Source organism: Monodelphis domestica, chromosome 8, assembly GCF_027887165.1.
Source record: "Monodelphis domestica isolate mMonDom1 chromosome 8, mMonDom1.pri, whole genome shotgun sequence".
NCBI classification, from domain to species: Eukaryota; Metazoa; Chordata; class Mammalia; order Didelphimorphia; family Didelphidae; genus Monodelphis; species Monodelphis domestica.
The window spans coordinates 74,536,854-74,552,538 of record NC_077234.1 but is presented as its reverse complement, the minus strand read 5'-3'; the positions used below and the strand labels follow the sequence as shown (position 1 = coordinate 74,552,538).

Genomic DNA, 15,685 nt, shown 5'->3' with positions numbered 1-15,685 from the left:
CTAAGTGGTTTAGTAGATAAAATACCAGGCCCAGAATTGGGAGGACCTTCAAATCTGATCTCAAATATAACTTAGCTGTGTAAACTTGGGCAAATCACTTAATTCTGCCTAACCATTGGCTTTTTTGTCTCAGGACAGAAGTTAATGGTTTTAAATGTTTTTTTTTCTTAAATGTAATTGGCAAAAGTGTAATAAATTAAATACAGGTAAAACACAACATATATAATGTTACTATATCAATATATAGCCCACAAGGATCCATTTCTATTAGCTTAACATCACTGGTCTATAGAATTGCTTTTAAGCATAAAATAAATTCTTCCTTTAACTTTCAAATCTGTCCTACTTGTTTGTGATTCTTTTTGACCTTCCTTTTGTACTCATCATTTGAAGTACTGGGGTGGGAGATGTGATGAAAGAGAAAAAAAAAATCTCTCCCTATAACCTTATACCTCCTTCTAGCTACTCCCAATTGAAAACAAACAAATAAACTAAATATTTGTAAAAATTTACTCAGTCAAGCAAAATACATCTCTACTGAGGCCAAACCATCTATATCAAATTCTGTATCTTAAATTCATAACTCTCTATTGGGAACTAGGTAGCATAGTTTATCACTGGAATCCAGAATGATGGCTGAGCAGTAAATTGATCAGAACTTTTGCAAATGAACAATCAGTACTAATAATCCTTAAAGTCCTTGAAAGTGCAGTGAAATCCCCTCCAAAATCTCTGTAAAAATTGCCATCTAGCTCTCCATCCTTCTCTAATTAAGCCTAATTTTCCTTAAGCACCAGCAATCAAGAGAACATTTTAAAATACTCTCATTCAATTGTGTTGTCTAATTTATTTAATTGCTAGTTTTATAACTATTGCTTTTTTTTTATTTTTACTTGCAGGTCTGCCTTATTTCAATGATGGGATCAATAGACTTTTATGGGTCTTCCTGGACACCAAACCAATGGTATATTGAAAAAAACAACATTGGGTCTGGAGTCAATGAACTTAAGCCATTTAAAAAGTCTCTCTGGTCCTCAGATTCCTCATCTGTAAAACTGGGATGGAGAGGGGGAACTAGATAATCTCTAATAATTCCTTTCCGACTCCAAAAATAAAAGATTATAATCCTATGTCACTTCTTTGATAAGGAAATGTGTTCCAAACTTTTTTTAAAAATGACTCACAAATGAACTCTTGGAAACTAATGCATCTGGAGGTTGGAATCTCCTTGAATTTTCACATGATTGGATGTTGAAATGGGATAAAAAAACTAGGATCACTTCCAAGACATGAGGCAAGTCTATAAGCTATCCATTATAAAACAGTTTTCCAGGAGCTTCTAGAGGATAGAATGGGCCCAGGTGTGCTATAGCAGCTCTGCTTGCCTGAGACCATAATCCCTTTGGGAGTCTGAATCGTCTGATAGCTCACATGGGGTAATCTCAGCTCAGCATCTGTGTGTGTGCCAACAGCAACCATTCTTCCTTCCTCCTCATTATGAAATATTGTAAATATACCTTACCTTGTGTCATTCAAGTCTACTTCTGTAGTCAAGGGAGATGGAATCCATTATTTCAATAGACTTAAAAGTTTCCTCTTAAACAGAAGTACTTTCTGAGGAGCCAATGAGAAGGAAAAAAATTAGCCCAGAAACAATAATTCTCCCAAGAGCAAATGGTGAAAACAATTCTGATGTACCTCCCAGCAGCATTGTGAAAAAAATACTTTGTAAATCTTCAAGTGCCATATTTTTGTGAATTATCATTCTTATCATCAGGTAAAGGATGATAGCACCCAAGGGCAACACTGATTTAAAATATTAACTCATTCCTTAATTATTTCTGTCAAATTGAAAAAAAAATAGAGAAAAGTGTTCTGTATGAAGTCTTGAAAAACCCTGAAATTGTTAGGTCTTAAAAGGGAAGAAGGCCCTGGAGGATCTTTAACTAGCTAGAAAGCATGCAGAAAAGGATGACCAAACCAAAATATTTTTTAGCACTTCTTTTTGTTGTGGCAAAGAATTAGAGACTGAGGGGTTGTCTGTCCATCACTTGAGGAATGGTTGTAGTATATGGTTGTAATGGAATATTATTGCATCATAAGGAATGATAAACAAAATGAGTTCAGAAAAATCTGGGAAGACTTAGATGAACTGATACAAAGAGAAGTGAGTAGAACCAAGAGAACAATGTATAGAGAAGCAGAAATATTTTAAGATGATCAGTTTTGAAGGACTAAATCATTATCAGCAAAGCAAGCCTCCAAGATAACTACTAGTGGCATATGATGAAAATGCTGTCCACAGCCAAATAAGGAACTGGTCTGAGTACAAATCAAAGCATGCCATCTTCCACTATATTTCCTTCCTGAGATTCCTTCCTGAGATATCCATTGTATGTGTGATATGTCTTCTATCATGACATAAGCAATATGGAATTATATACTACATGAAAGTTTTGGTTATAAACTATATTAAACTATTCACCACCCCAGGGAGGGAGGGGAAAGGTAGGGAAGGAGGAATTAGAATTCTAAAGAGTCAAAAAACAATTGTCAAAAATTGTTTCTACATGTAACTGAAAAAAAATTTTTTAAATGGGGGAAAAAAAGTGTGACCAAAATGTTGATGCCTTTGAGTCCATACTATACATGGGTTGCTGAAATAAATGAGAAAGTTTAGCCTCAAGAAGAAAAAAATTTAGGAGTTGAGGGGAATGACAGGAATAATACATGTTTCGTTTAAAGGAAATCAAATATCATGACTCTACACATACTTTCTTTTCCAAGCTAAACAATCTCAATTTCTCCAACTGATGCTTTTATGGTGTGAACTTAAGAAACAATCCTCTATACCAAGATTATCAACATCCTTCCTGAAATGTGGCATCTGGTACAGAACACAATTGTTCATATGATGATCTGACTGGGGCAGGATACTGTAAGACTATCATTTGCTTATTCCAGGACACTTTGCTTTTCTTAAACCTTAAGACGATGGGTGTGATTTTTGGTTTGTTTGTTTTTCTTAGCACATTGTTAGCACATATGTTATATACCGAGCATGCAGACCACTATACACTCCCAACTGGAGTAGAGCAAATGAAGAGATGTAATGTGAAATAAAACTAGAAAGATCAATTGGACCCCAGCTATGGAGATTTTTCAACTGTTTGGCCAAGGAATTGATTTTTTATGCTAGAGTCAATAGAGAGCCACTGATGGTTTCTGAGGAAGGAATTGATGTGGTCAGACCTGTTTCTTATGAAGATTATCAACTGAGGGGATATCTTTGGTCTAGCTGGACTCAATTATTCTTTTCCCCCTAAATATAATTGAAGAGCTCAGATGGAATATTTGATTTTGGATGTACCCTCTGGAATTAAGTCAAGAAATTCTCTTTCTTAGCTCTGTGGCTAGGTTCCTTTGTTGGGCAAAATAAGTTTAAAAAAAGAAGAAATCAGTTGAAATTAAAGTTATTGTAGCTCAATCCAAAGCCACATTAATAAGGGAAGTAAGTCACTTCAGTCTAGAAAAAAATGCCATTTTGCTATTCAGTTTTCCTCAAAGCAGAACCCTTTTTTGAAAATTATTTCAGGAAACATATGGTCCTAGATCTTGCTTGGCAATCATCAGTTGTACCTTTCATTATCAGATGACAATATGAGACTACAAATGTGATTACTGTTCCCAACAACTGTGACCCAATTTAGAGCTTATGATCATCATGGCTCTCTCTCAGTTGACACAAACAGAAAGATTTACCAGCAATACATAAAGAATCTCTTGTATAACAGTTAATTCATTCAATGAACATTGGTTGAGTGTTTATTTGTGTACCTTTATGTACAATGGTCCTACAGGAAAGCTATAGCATCCGCAGTCCACTAAAAGAAAAGCTATACCAGAGGGAAAAAATGGATGGGGCTTGACCTCTGATTTCATTGTCTAGAGAACTCCCAATTAAGGGAATTCCTTCTATCAATGCAGGTCAGCACCTTCTTCACCATTTAGTCTTGGACTTAAAGGTGTTCTCCTGTGACCTTTTTAAAAATTATATTTAGATAACTATATTTCAACATAATTGGTTTCCTTTGTAATTTCATGAATTTCATTTCATGTATTAAAACATGATTCTTAGCAGATCTATTGGCATTGTCATGTCACCAATGGAGTCTGTGATACACACATAGAAAAGGTTAGAGAGGATTGAGAATTGAAGTAACTTGCCCAGGATCAATGCCCAAACCCAAAATCATGTTTTCCAAATTCCCAAAGCCAATTCTCTATTCACTGTGCTACACTGTCTTTTGACAGACATACAAAAGACTGTATTATGAGAGAGAGACAGAGATGGACAAAATGGCATTCAGACTCATACATAAAGACAGAGATAAAAAGACAGAAATGTAAAAGACTGAAAAGGAGAGTCAGAGAAAAAAAGAAGGGAAAGGGAGAGATGAAAGAAAGGTGAAGGATATGGAGATAGGGAGAGAGAAATGTAGGAGAGAGTTGAGAGCCATGGATGAAGTCCTGCTATCCCCTAGGTTTAGATTCCTAGAGAATTTCTAGAAAATAGTCAAATATAATACTAGAGAAGCGTCTGAGTAGTCTGAGATACTTTGATTCTTTGATGACTCTGGGATCTCATCATGTCACATGAGGGTACTATTGGGTATTAATAGCAGATCTATCAATTACACAGGCACGGTATCAAGATTTTCTGAGATAGTGGCATTAGGTAAAAGTCGATGGATCTTTCCTCAGAGCTCTATTGAACAACAAAGACAAGTCACAATGTATGGCTCACTCATGCATGTGACAGTCTCTGAGAAAGTTTCCACCCAGCTGTTTTATAATAATGCTTCAGGCATTCAGATGCAGTCATGCATTTAGTAGGTCTAGGTAAAGTTGCCCTTGAAATAGATAGCTGCTGTCTTTGTTTATCACTGTTCTTTGGCTAGCATTTCCTGAGCTATACAATGTACATTAGGAAAACCTGCCATTTGAATACATCACCAAATTCTCTGATACCAAACCAATGGTTTTTCTTATACTCCAAACTGATAATCTTTTGAAATATTGAATTTTGTTATAAAGAATAATATTAATGGTGGCATTAAGAATTCCATGCCATGTTTCAGACAAAGTAAGGGAATTCATCTAACCACTTCTTCCACATTACTTTTTCTTTTGACTTAAACATCTCATGAGCCACAAATGGGAATTGGGCCAACTGGAAAAGGGAAAGGGTTAAATGAAAAAATCTGTTGCTACATCATAAATCAACTGGACTTTGCATTCAAAGATAAGATAGTAAAAGATACTCAGTTTCAAGTTTACCATTTAACCATGGTAGCCAAGGTCATGGTCAAACAAGTTCAGTATGATTGCAAAAGAACAGGAAATGATCAAACAACACCCCCACCCCATATTTCTGGGTAAAGCCCATGCTGTCTAGCTGACTCAGAGAATGTCAGTTCCATACAAAGGTCCACTTTCATTATTTGTAATGATGAGTCTAACTCTTAATTTACAAAGTTTATCCAATATAAAATTTAAAAAGGGGTGTAGTCTGTTTACTTCAAGAGGAAAAAAATGTCATTTTTGCAGGAGGAAGAAAGGACCAGATAGAACTGAATGACTGTGACATATGAGTAGAAAGTAGTTGAGTCTCAGGAGCCAAAAATGCCCCAATACTCCTCTCTCAGTAGAAATGAAAGATCTTATATGAGAGACTTAATTGTAAATTCAAACCAGATAAGGATTATTTATCATTTTACATTTTCCTCTTTACATTGATGTAATTTTTTTCTCTACAAATATAATACTCATTGTGTTTATTCCTCATTGTGACATGGAGGTAACCTTCAATTCTTGAAAGCTGGGCCAGTGGAGATCAGTCTCAGAAGCTTTGAATATGCCTACCATTTCAAGATCAATGTCAATACATATGGACAGAGATTGACATCAAGATGGTAAGTTTTTATCCAAGGAAATCCATGATACAGGAAGGTTTTTTTTTCTATTGGCAAAAAGCACTTGGACCCCCTGTGGTCTATCAGCTACACCAAACTTAGGATCTATGTTCTTGCCACAGGTCCCAACTGGGATGCCTGGCTTTGCTCTGGGCCAACACAGATCAGCCCACTTCAGCACAGACTGGATTCCATTGGTTTGGATTGTATTCCATAATTCCAGACTTCACCACAGGTTTGAAATCTCAAGGAGTGCAGGTTAGTTGAACCTCTATTTGCCAGGCAGTGTCTCAGGATCCAAATGTTGGCTTAGGCTTAGGTTCAGAACCTGGTACAACAGATGTGGGATATGTGTGGGGTAGGGAGAAAGGTGGAACTCACTCTTGGCTTGCTCTTCACTCCTTACTACATACTCTTGCTGACTGTGCTCCCCTCTCATCCCAATGCCTCAGATGTTCTCTCCATACCTTTTAGGTCTTTCTTTTCTAGAAAGTTGTTTCTCTCTGTCTACTTGTTGGTTCTTTTACTTCTGTATTCATTTTGTGGTGCTATTTTAATATTGGTTGGGGGGAATTCTCATGGTGCCTTGAGCTTCTCTTCTTTACTCTGCCATCTTGACTCTGCCCTTAGAAGTCAACTGTCAAAGTTTTTTTTTTTCTTTAGTGACTCTTAATCCTGCATAAATCCCTTTCCCTTTTGCAGTGTGAAAGGTAGGAGAAAGATTTGGATTTGTGACAATCTTAGACTGCCTATGAACTTGAACATCTACAAAGTTAGTACTTTTTTATTAAAACCTTACCTTTCATCCTAGAATCAATATTGCATATTAGTTTCAAGGTAGAAGAGCATTAATGGCTAAGCAATGGGGGCTAGGTGACTTGCCCATGGTCACTGAGCTAGGAAGTGTCTGAGGTCACATTTGAACTCAGGACTGTATCTAGGTCTGTCTCTCAATTTACTAAGCCATCTAGTTGCCCCTCCATGTTAGTATTTTTAATGAGTGATCTTCAATCAATGACTAACAAGTTACTATTAGAGGAACAAAATCCCCATCATATTGACATTCTTGAAATTAATAAAAGTAGGATACAACAAAGAAGGAGCAGCTAAATAGAAGGATGATTCACAAGATTTCCTAAGAGAAACAAATGAAGGAGTTAGTGAAGTGGGATTAATGTTGCTCCTCAAAGGAAAATGAAACATTTCATGAGATACTCGTTGCCATACTTAGGATAAGAGTGAGTAAGCAGATCACTTTGAAGTGAATTTTAATTTATGTACCAATATCCATTGCTGAGGATGAAGAAGGAGGGAAATTCTTTGAAGGTCTTTCAAAGGTCTTCTACAGGAAAATAACAGAAGATATGGACAAGAATAATACAGCATAAAAGTAAATAGATTGTGATCTACATTGGTATAGGGAGTCCACCAGGAAGAGACCTGGGATCTACAAAAGGAAGTATGTGATAGATTCAACTTGAACTGGTTCACAAGAGCTGTTTGTGAAATTTTAAAGTGACCATTTAACACCTTGGAAATTAGCAAACACTACAAATCAGCACTCAGTTTATTATTTTGTTAAATTATATACTAAAGAAAGTGCTAGAGAACATGTTAAAACAGATTAAATTTTAAAATATGCCATGCCTAATTTTTTTTTTGGAGAGCTACTTGTTAAATATTACCAGTGTATCAAATCATCATATTTATCCAAAAATATGTGGTCTTATCCTACATGCAACTTTAGGAGGCACATCTTTTTTTCTCTGTTAAAGCAAATCACTCACTGATAAACTAAACCAATATATATGGTGAAATTTAAAGGAATAGCCATGAATCAGCTGAACACTAGAAAGATAAATGGAAAAGAATTGAATAACAGTGATGAAGACCACTTTAATTACAGTCACCAGTGAGAAAAGAAGTACACATCAGTTTCAGATCTATTAGAACTGTATCTACTGTGAAATTTGAATTCTTTGCTTTTGTCTTCTATCTCAGGAGCACAATATATGTGGATACCGACATTTTTATTTCCTGTACTGAATATAAATAAAGTATATTGACTTATCTTGTAGAGAGCCATCCAATGGTTCTTTCTCCCCATAAATCATTAAGGACCTCAATAGGAAAATCTTCATATCTAGTTAATTCTTGAATGGTTAATTTATTTTTCTGGAATAGGATTGGTTATGACTATAAGAAGTCACGGAAGCCAGTTTAAGAGGGAAAAATGCCTTAATAAATCTATTAATTGTTTTATCAATCAGTCAGTATTTATTAAGCACATATTATTACCAGGAGTTGCAAATAAAAGTATAAATAATGAAATTATATCCATTTGCAAAGGATGTAGATTCTAATAGGTCAGATAATTACATATAAAATATATAGAGTATATATTTGGAATTAATAAATACATATATTGAAAGTAATTAAACATGAGATAATATGGGAAGTAGAAAACTAGTGGAAATATTTCATGAAGATGATGCTGAAGGTGTATCTTAAGGAAAAGAGGGACTATATGAGATAGAGATATGGCTGGAGTACATCCTAGTCATTGGAAATGAACAGTACAAAGGTATATATGTAAACATTGAAGGAGTAGGGATGGGAGGTAAGCAAGTATCACATGAATGTTGCTTTCATCAAGCTAGATGAAGACAACACACATATACACATATGCAAAGAGCTGGATGTAGGAATACATTCAACTCAATAAGGATAAATATTGTATGAAGAAAAAAAGGAGAGCAGAAAAGGAATGGTATATTCAGGCAGATATTAGTCATAAGCAATACAACCCCAAATCTGGAGAGATCATAGTGAAGTGAAAGTTAAAAAGGAAAAAGAAAGAAAAAAGTATAAGAGTAGGATTTAGGAAAATAAATAACTTTGAATGTGAATGGGATGAACTCATACATAAAAAGGCACAATTCAACAGAATGAATTCTGAAACAAATGCAACAATACATTGTTTACAAGGAAACAAATCATACATTTGAAACATAAAGACTCACAGAGAGTTAAAATAAAGTAATGGATCTATCATAAATCAATATAAATTAGATATCATCTATATATAATAAATCTATTATACCTCAGCTAAAAACTCAAAGCTGGAGTTTAGCAATTATGATTTCACCCAAGAGCAAAAGTAGATTTAATCAAAGGAAATAAAGAAGGGAAATGCATTTTATTGAAATATAACAAAAAATGATTTGATTTCAATACTTAATATATGTATCCAATGACAGCTTCTAAATACTTAAAACAGAAAAATTAACTACAAGGAGAAATATACAATAAAACTATAATAGCATCAGAGCTCAATTTATACTGCCTGACATAGATAAATGTAAAGAAAAAATAAACACAAAAATTTAAGAACTTGAATAGAATTTTAGAAAAATTAAATATGCTAGACTTCTTATAGTCATTGGATGGAAATAGAAAGGAGAATACATTTCCCAACTATGAGTGGTACCTTTACAAAAATTAATCATCTGATGTAAAAATTGAAAGTCAGAAATAATATACATATAATATTTACTGGCTATAATACAATATAAGTTCTAGCAAATAAAATATCATCTAAGAGCACTAAAAATAACTCAGAGACAAAATAATTTAATCCTGATAAATTGAATGGGGTCAAATAACAATCATAGAAATAATCATTTCATTAAATTTAATGCCATCAATGATACAGGGTGTACTACAAATTTGGAAATGCAGGCAAAGCAATTTTCAGGGGAAATTTCTTATCTTTAACCATGTTTGTTAATAGCAATAACAACAAAAGATCAATTAATTGAAAATGCAACTAAAAACACTAGAAATCAACAAATTAAAAATCCCAATGAAACATCAAAACAGAAATCCTGAAAATCAAATATGAAACTACTGAATTTATTTTTAAAAATCATAATGGTTTTTAAAAATTAAATAAAACATCAGTTAATCTGAAAAAGAAAGAAGAAAAACACATTATCAGTGTTAAAAATGGAAAAAGAGTATCCATGATGTATAAAAGAAAAATAAAGGAAATCATTGAAAACTATTTTGTTCAACTATATGCCAACAAAAATGAAAATTTAAATAAAACAAGTGAATGCTTACTAAAAATATAAAGAATCCAAATTGACAGGACAAGAAATGGAGAATTTCAGAAAGATAAATTGATCAAGCCATAAATGAACTTCTAAAGGGGGAAAGAAAAACTTTAGAAACAGAGGGATACAAAAGTGAATTTTTTAAACCCTTACTTTCTGCCTTAGATTCAATACTGTGCATTGGTCCCAAGGTAGAAGAGTGGTAAGGGCTAAGCATTGGGGGTGAAGTGACTTGCCCAGTGTTATATAGCTTGTATTAGGCCACATTTGAACCCAGAATACCTAATCCTCAGACGTGGATCTCAAGCTACTGAGTCACCTAATTGCTCCCCAAAAGTGAATTCCATCAAACTTTGAAAGAATGGTTAATTCCAACATTACATAATTTGTTTGCATAAGTGACAAAAGAAAAAAAATCAACCAAAAAGCCCTTCATTTATAAAGATATAGTTTTAGAACATATATCAGGAAGAGTCACAACCCAAAAAAAGTATAGACCAATATTAGTAGTGAATGGTAATGTAAAATTTTAAGTAAAATATTGGCAATTTTTTTAAATTTTTCAATTTATTTTAAAACACCACACCGTATCACAAATATTATGCACTATGACCAGATTTTATTTATACCAGGGATCCAAGGTTAATGTAAAACTAGGAAAATCATAAACTTAATTAAGCATGTTAATAATAAAAACCAACTTATTGTATCAGTAGTACCTGAAAAAGCTTTTGACAAAACGCAACCCACATTTCTGCTAAGACACAAATACACACGTGCGTGTGCACACACACACACACACACATACACACACAAAGAATATGGGAATAAATGGGCCTCTTCTGAATTAAATAGTAAATATTCAAAACAGAGGGATACTATTATTTATAATGTAGTTAAAATAGAATTCTTTTCAATAAAATCAAAAGGAAAATAGAGATATTCACTGTCACCATTTCTACTTTTATATAGTATTAGAGATGCAGGTTCTAAAAATTAATCCAAAAAAAGAAACATAGAGAATAATCAGAGATAACAAAGCAACAGTCTTTTTTTTAAAGATATGATGTTGTACTTGAAGAACCTTAAAGTGCCAAGTACATGTTAATTGAAACAATAACTTTAGCAAATTTGAAGGATACAAAATAAATACCTATAAATTGTAGGTTTTCTGTATAATACTAATAAAACAGTAGGAAGAGATAGAAAGAGAATTCCCATCTAAATTAGCTCCAAAATGTATGAAATATATGGACATCTACCTACTATGACATAGAAAAGAATTATATGAATACAGCTTTAAACTACTTTTTATAGAAATAAATACAACAAATAACTGCTAATGGGCAGAAGCAATCAAGACAAAAAAGATGACAATAAAACAAATAAATCTTATTCAGTGCTATTCTAATCAAATTAACATGGGATTGCTTTATAGATAAATAATAATTAAAATCACAGAGAGAGGGAAACACCAAGAATGTTAAAAGAAATACTTTTTTTAAAGGTGTATGAAGATGAGGTCATGAGAGGGACCTACCAATACTAGATCACAAGCCACCTTACAAAGCTATAATTCTCAAAGAAATTTAGTACTAGTTAAAAAACAGAGATCAATTAGTGGAATACACACATACACACATAAAAGAAATTCCATATTTTTTTTAACTGCCAGAAAAATTGAACAGCAGGATGGGAATGTAAGAGCCAGAATGTAAGGGGTTAAAATTAAAGGGTTGGACTAAATTATTTAAGAGTATGATCACCAGGAATTATTACTCAATTCCAAATGTTTTTTTTTATGGTAATTTATTTACAAAAGGAGAAAGAGTGAAAATGAGAAAATCAGAGAGAGTAGATGTTTACTCCTGCAGGGTCTGAACCAGGCAGGACTTAAGAGGCCCCAGCAAAGGGGGTCCAGAGGTAAATTAGGCAAGGATTTTAGCCATGAGGCCTCCTCCAAGATGAGGGGCCTCACCTAAGTTCTCATAGAAAGAAATCTAGAAATATTTGTAATGTAAAACCAAAACAGATCAACAAAGGTTAAAAGAGAAAGAAGAGAAGAAAAGAGAAAAGAAGAAAGAGAAGGGAAGGGAAGGAGCTAGGTCAGAACATTGGGAAACACAAGCAGGGGGCATAGTATTAATGATAAGAAGAGTAAATGTTTAGAACTTCTCTGAAATCACAGGGTACAATTCTAATTTTAATTTGCATTATTAACAATTTTTCCATTACTTCCTTATGTTTAAACCATAAATAAGTAAGAAATTAAGTCCTGATTTCTACTATTAGTCAATTTCCAAAATGCAAATGCTTACACTGAAAATTTAATTATAGCTTCTCTAAAGCCTATATTGGAGCTATCTCCACCAAAAATCTGAGCCAACAAAAGAAACTCGGAAGGATCGAATGCATAGGTAGGAGATGAACAAGGGGAGAGTAATGGCTCAAAAACCTTACAAAGAAAAACCATGGAGGAAGAAAGGCTGGTCATCAATGGTAAATGCAACAGATAGGTCAAGAAGGACTAGGACAGAGATAAGACTGTAACCCAACCTCTGACTAATTTTGTTTTTCTCTATATTAAAAGGATTAATGGGTTGATTTGATATCATGACAACCCAACTTGGACAGCAGCTTCCACCATCTTCCAGGCTGAATAATTCACAGAATTTCAGAGTTCAGTTTTATAGACAGTTTTATAAATTTTATAGATAATTTCTCAGATAAATGTCTCATTACTAAAATACATAGAGAACTCTGTCAAATGTATAAAAATATAAGCCATTCCCAAATTGATAAGTGGTCAAAAGAATTAAGAAATAGTTTTTAGATGAAGAAATCAAAGCTATATATGACCATCTGAAGTAATGCTCTAAATCATTATTGATTAGAGAAATGCAAATCAAAACAACTTTGAGCTACCTCTTACCTATCCAATGGACTAAAATAACAAAAGGGTAAAATGACAAGTGTTGGAAGGGATGTGAAAAATGGGGACATTAATACACTGTTAGTAGAACTGTGAACAGATCCAACCATTTTGGAGAGAAATCTGAAATTACACCCAAAGAGTATAAAACTGTGTATGGCCTTTGACCCTTAGCCTAGGGACTAATAATAAGAACACAGAAATATACAGAATGTGCCCAATTATAAGCCAAATCTCAAAAAAATATAGATATAAAAAGAACCAAGATGAAGAGACTACCTGTTCTTCGTTGTTTGGATAACATTCAATGGTTGTTTTGTAGCTTCCGGGAAAAGAGTTCAATTCTCATCCAAACAAGACACCAACTGAGAAAATTACACAAAACACTCACTTGTTTACTAAGGCTTGGAGAGTTCTGAATGGTCAAGGAGGTCTCAAATTAAAAAAATCAAAACTCTCCTTCCTAATAGAAATGCTACTCTAAATTTCTCCAAATTTAGAACTTGGGAAGAGTATAAATTTAGACCCCTCTGTTGGGCACTTCTGAGTGGTTTCTCTGTGAAATTGCCTCATATGCAAGGAATCAAGCTCTCTTCATTTTTTAAAAGCACTCCAAAATATAGAAAGATTGGAGAGGGCAGTGCTACAGATGTATAAAGTGTGCACTTTCAGATGAGGTCCCAATTGTTAGTTTTGCTTACTTGTTTTTCTTTATTACAACAGAACTTGTATGGAGTGGGGCAATTTGGAAATACTTGAGCCATAAATACAAAAATTGTCAATAAAATTTGAAAGAGAAAGAGAGTGAAGGTAACAGAAAAAAGGAGAGAGAAGAGAGAGCTAGAGGCAAAGGCAGAGAGAGGAGAAAATGTCAAGAGAGAAAAGAAAAGTGTTAGAGGGAGAGGAAACAGAGAAGAAAAAGTGAGAAACAGAAGAGAGAGAAAAGAAAAATATAGGAGAGAGATTGAGAGAAGGAAAAAACAGAAAAAAGAGACAGAAGAAAGACAAAGAGAGAAACTGAAACAGAAAGAGAAAGGGACTGAAAAAAAGAGAGAAGTGAGAGAGATATAGAGATGGAGAGGAAAGCAAAGACAGAAAAACAAAAGAGAAAAATAGAAAGAGAAGAGAAACAGAGGGGAAAGGACAGAAGAGAGAAACAGAGAGGAAAGAGGCAACTGGAGAAAAATCGAGTCAGAGAGAAAGAAGAGACAACTGGAGAGGAAAGGAGAGAAGAGAGAAGGGGAAAGAAGAAAGAAATAGAAAAAAGAGGGGAGAGAAACAAAAACAAAGAGAGGAGGAGGAGGAAGAAGAAATGGACGGAATACAGGTCAGAACCACGAGAAACACTCACAGTTAGGGACATGATATGGATGATGAATCAACAAACCAAACAAAAAAGGATTGTACCAGGAGAGAGAGCAAGACTTCAAAAACCCAGAGAGGAAAGAACATCCATGAGGAGAGTGGTCAACAATGACTAATGAAACAAACAAATAAGAAAGATTAGGATTAAAATAAGGCTGTAAACAAACCTCTTACAATTTTCTTGTCTTCTTTCCTCCTCTAACTACACTATGTTTTAATGTCTTGTATTTATTTGTATTTGCTCTCTTTGCATTTATTTTGTACCTACCTATATTTGCACATGTCTCTTCTGTTAAAATGTTAGCACCTTAAATATAGAAATTGTTTCATTCTTTGTATTTCTTTCTCTAGTGCTTGACACAAAATATTGTAGGTATTCTTGGGTTCTTTTCATTATACTTTTAGTATTATTAGATTATAGAGGGTATTCCTCCCCAACCACCCCAATAAAACTGAAAAAAAAATCACAGCACACAAAATATATTAAAAATCCTTCACATAAACATTTCCTGAATCCTTAGGGATAATCTATCTTTAAGATAGCACCAGTACATTAAGCTTCTGGAAAAGATGAAAACAATTATGACAAGATCTGGGGCACTGGCTTAAGATTGGGATCAGAAGGTAGCATTTAAAGGAAGGGTAGTAATCCATTGGCAAAAAGGTATTAAGTGCTACATTCTTAAATGGGTCCATTTCCTATCATGGTAGACAGTGCAGTATACATTGTATGAAATTCTGGTATCTTCTTGTACTCTTAAGATATTCTACCTGGTCTGATGATCCAGCCTATGCTGAAAAGCATAGCAGAATCTGTCTAATGTGTTGAAGGTCTTCCTCCCATTCTGTTAATGTTTGGCATCGAACTATGAAACATGATGGACCCTTCTCCTGTTCTGATCACACATGTCCTGCAGGATGACTTATGACTTTTCATGGTGTTTCTCATAGTCAGGAGTGGACTTTACACAAGCCAAATTCTATTGAGAATAATAGTAATGAGGAACCTAGAAAAACAAGAAATGTTGCCCTCCTTTGTGCCTCCCTAAATGGTGATCCTTTGGAGATCATTTAGAAAAATTCTCTCCATGTTTGCAACTGGATAGACTCTTACATGATTTTAACTTGCATGGGTGTGTGTGTGGGAGGGGGGGACTTTTAGGCTATTTTTCATTCTTCGAAGTTAAATATTTGTTGTTGTTTTCAATCAACAAACAATAGACTTTACAGGATCTTTCCTTCTCCTCTCAGTCAAGGAAGATTTGACATGCTGTATAAATTACCTGGGAAAGGTT

General features: G+C 34.0%; 1 long non-coding RNA gene across 1 annotated transcript; it reads left to right on the top strand.

Annotated features, from left to right (window-relative positions):
- Nucleotides 1-5,449: 5,449 nt before the first annotated feature.
- LOC103092525 (uncharacterized) lies at nt 5,450-14,441 on the top strand. Its single transcript, XR_001624318.2, has 2 exons — nt 5,450-5,975; nt 6,098-14,441. It is a non-coding gene; the product is annotated as an uncharacterized LOC103092525 (long non-coding RNA).
- Nucleotides 14,442-15,685: the final 1,244 nt, after the last annotated feature.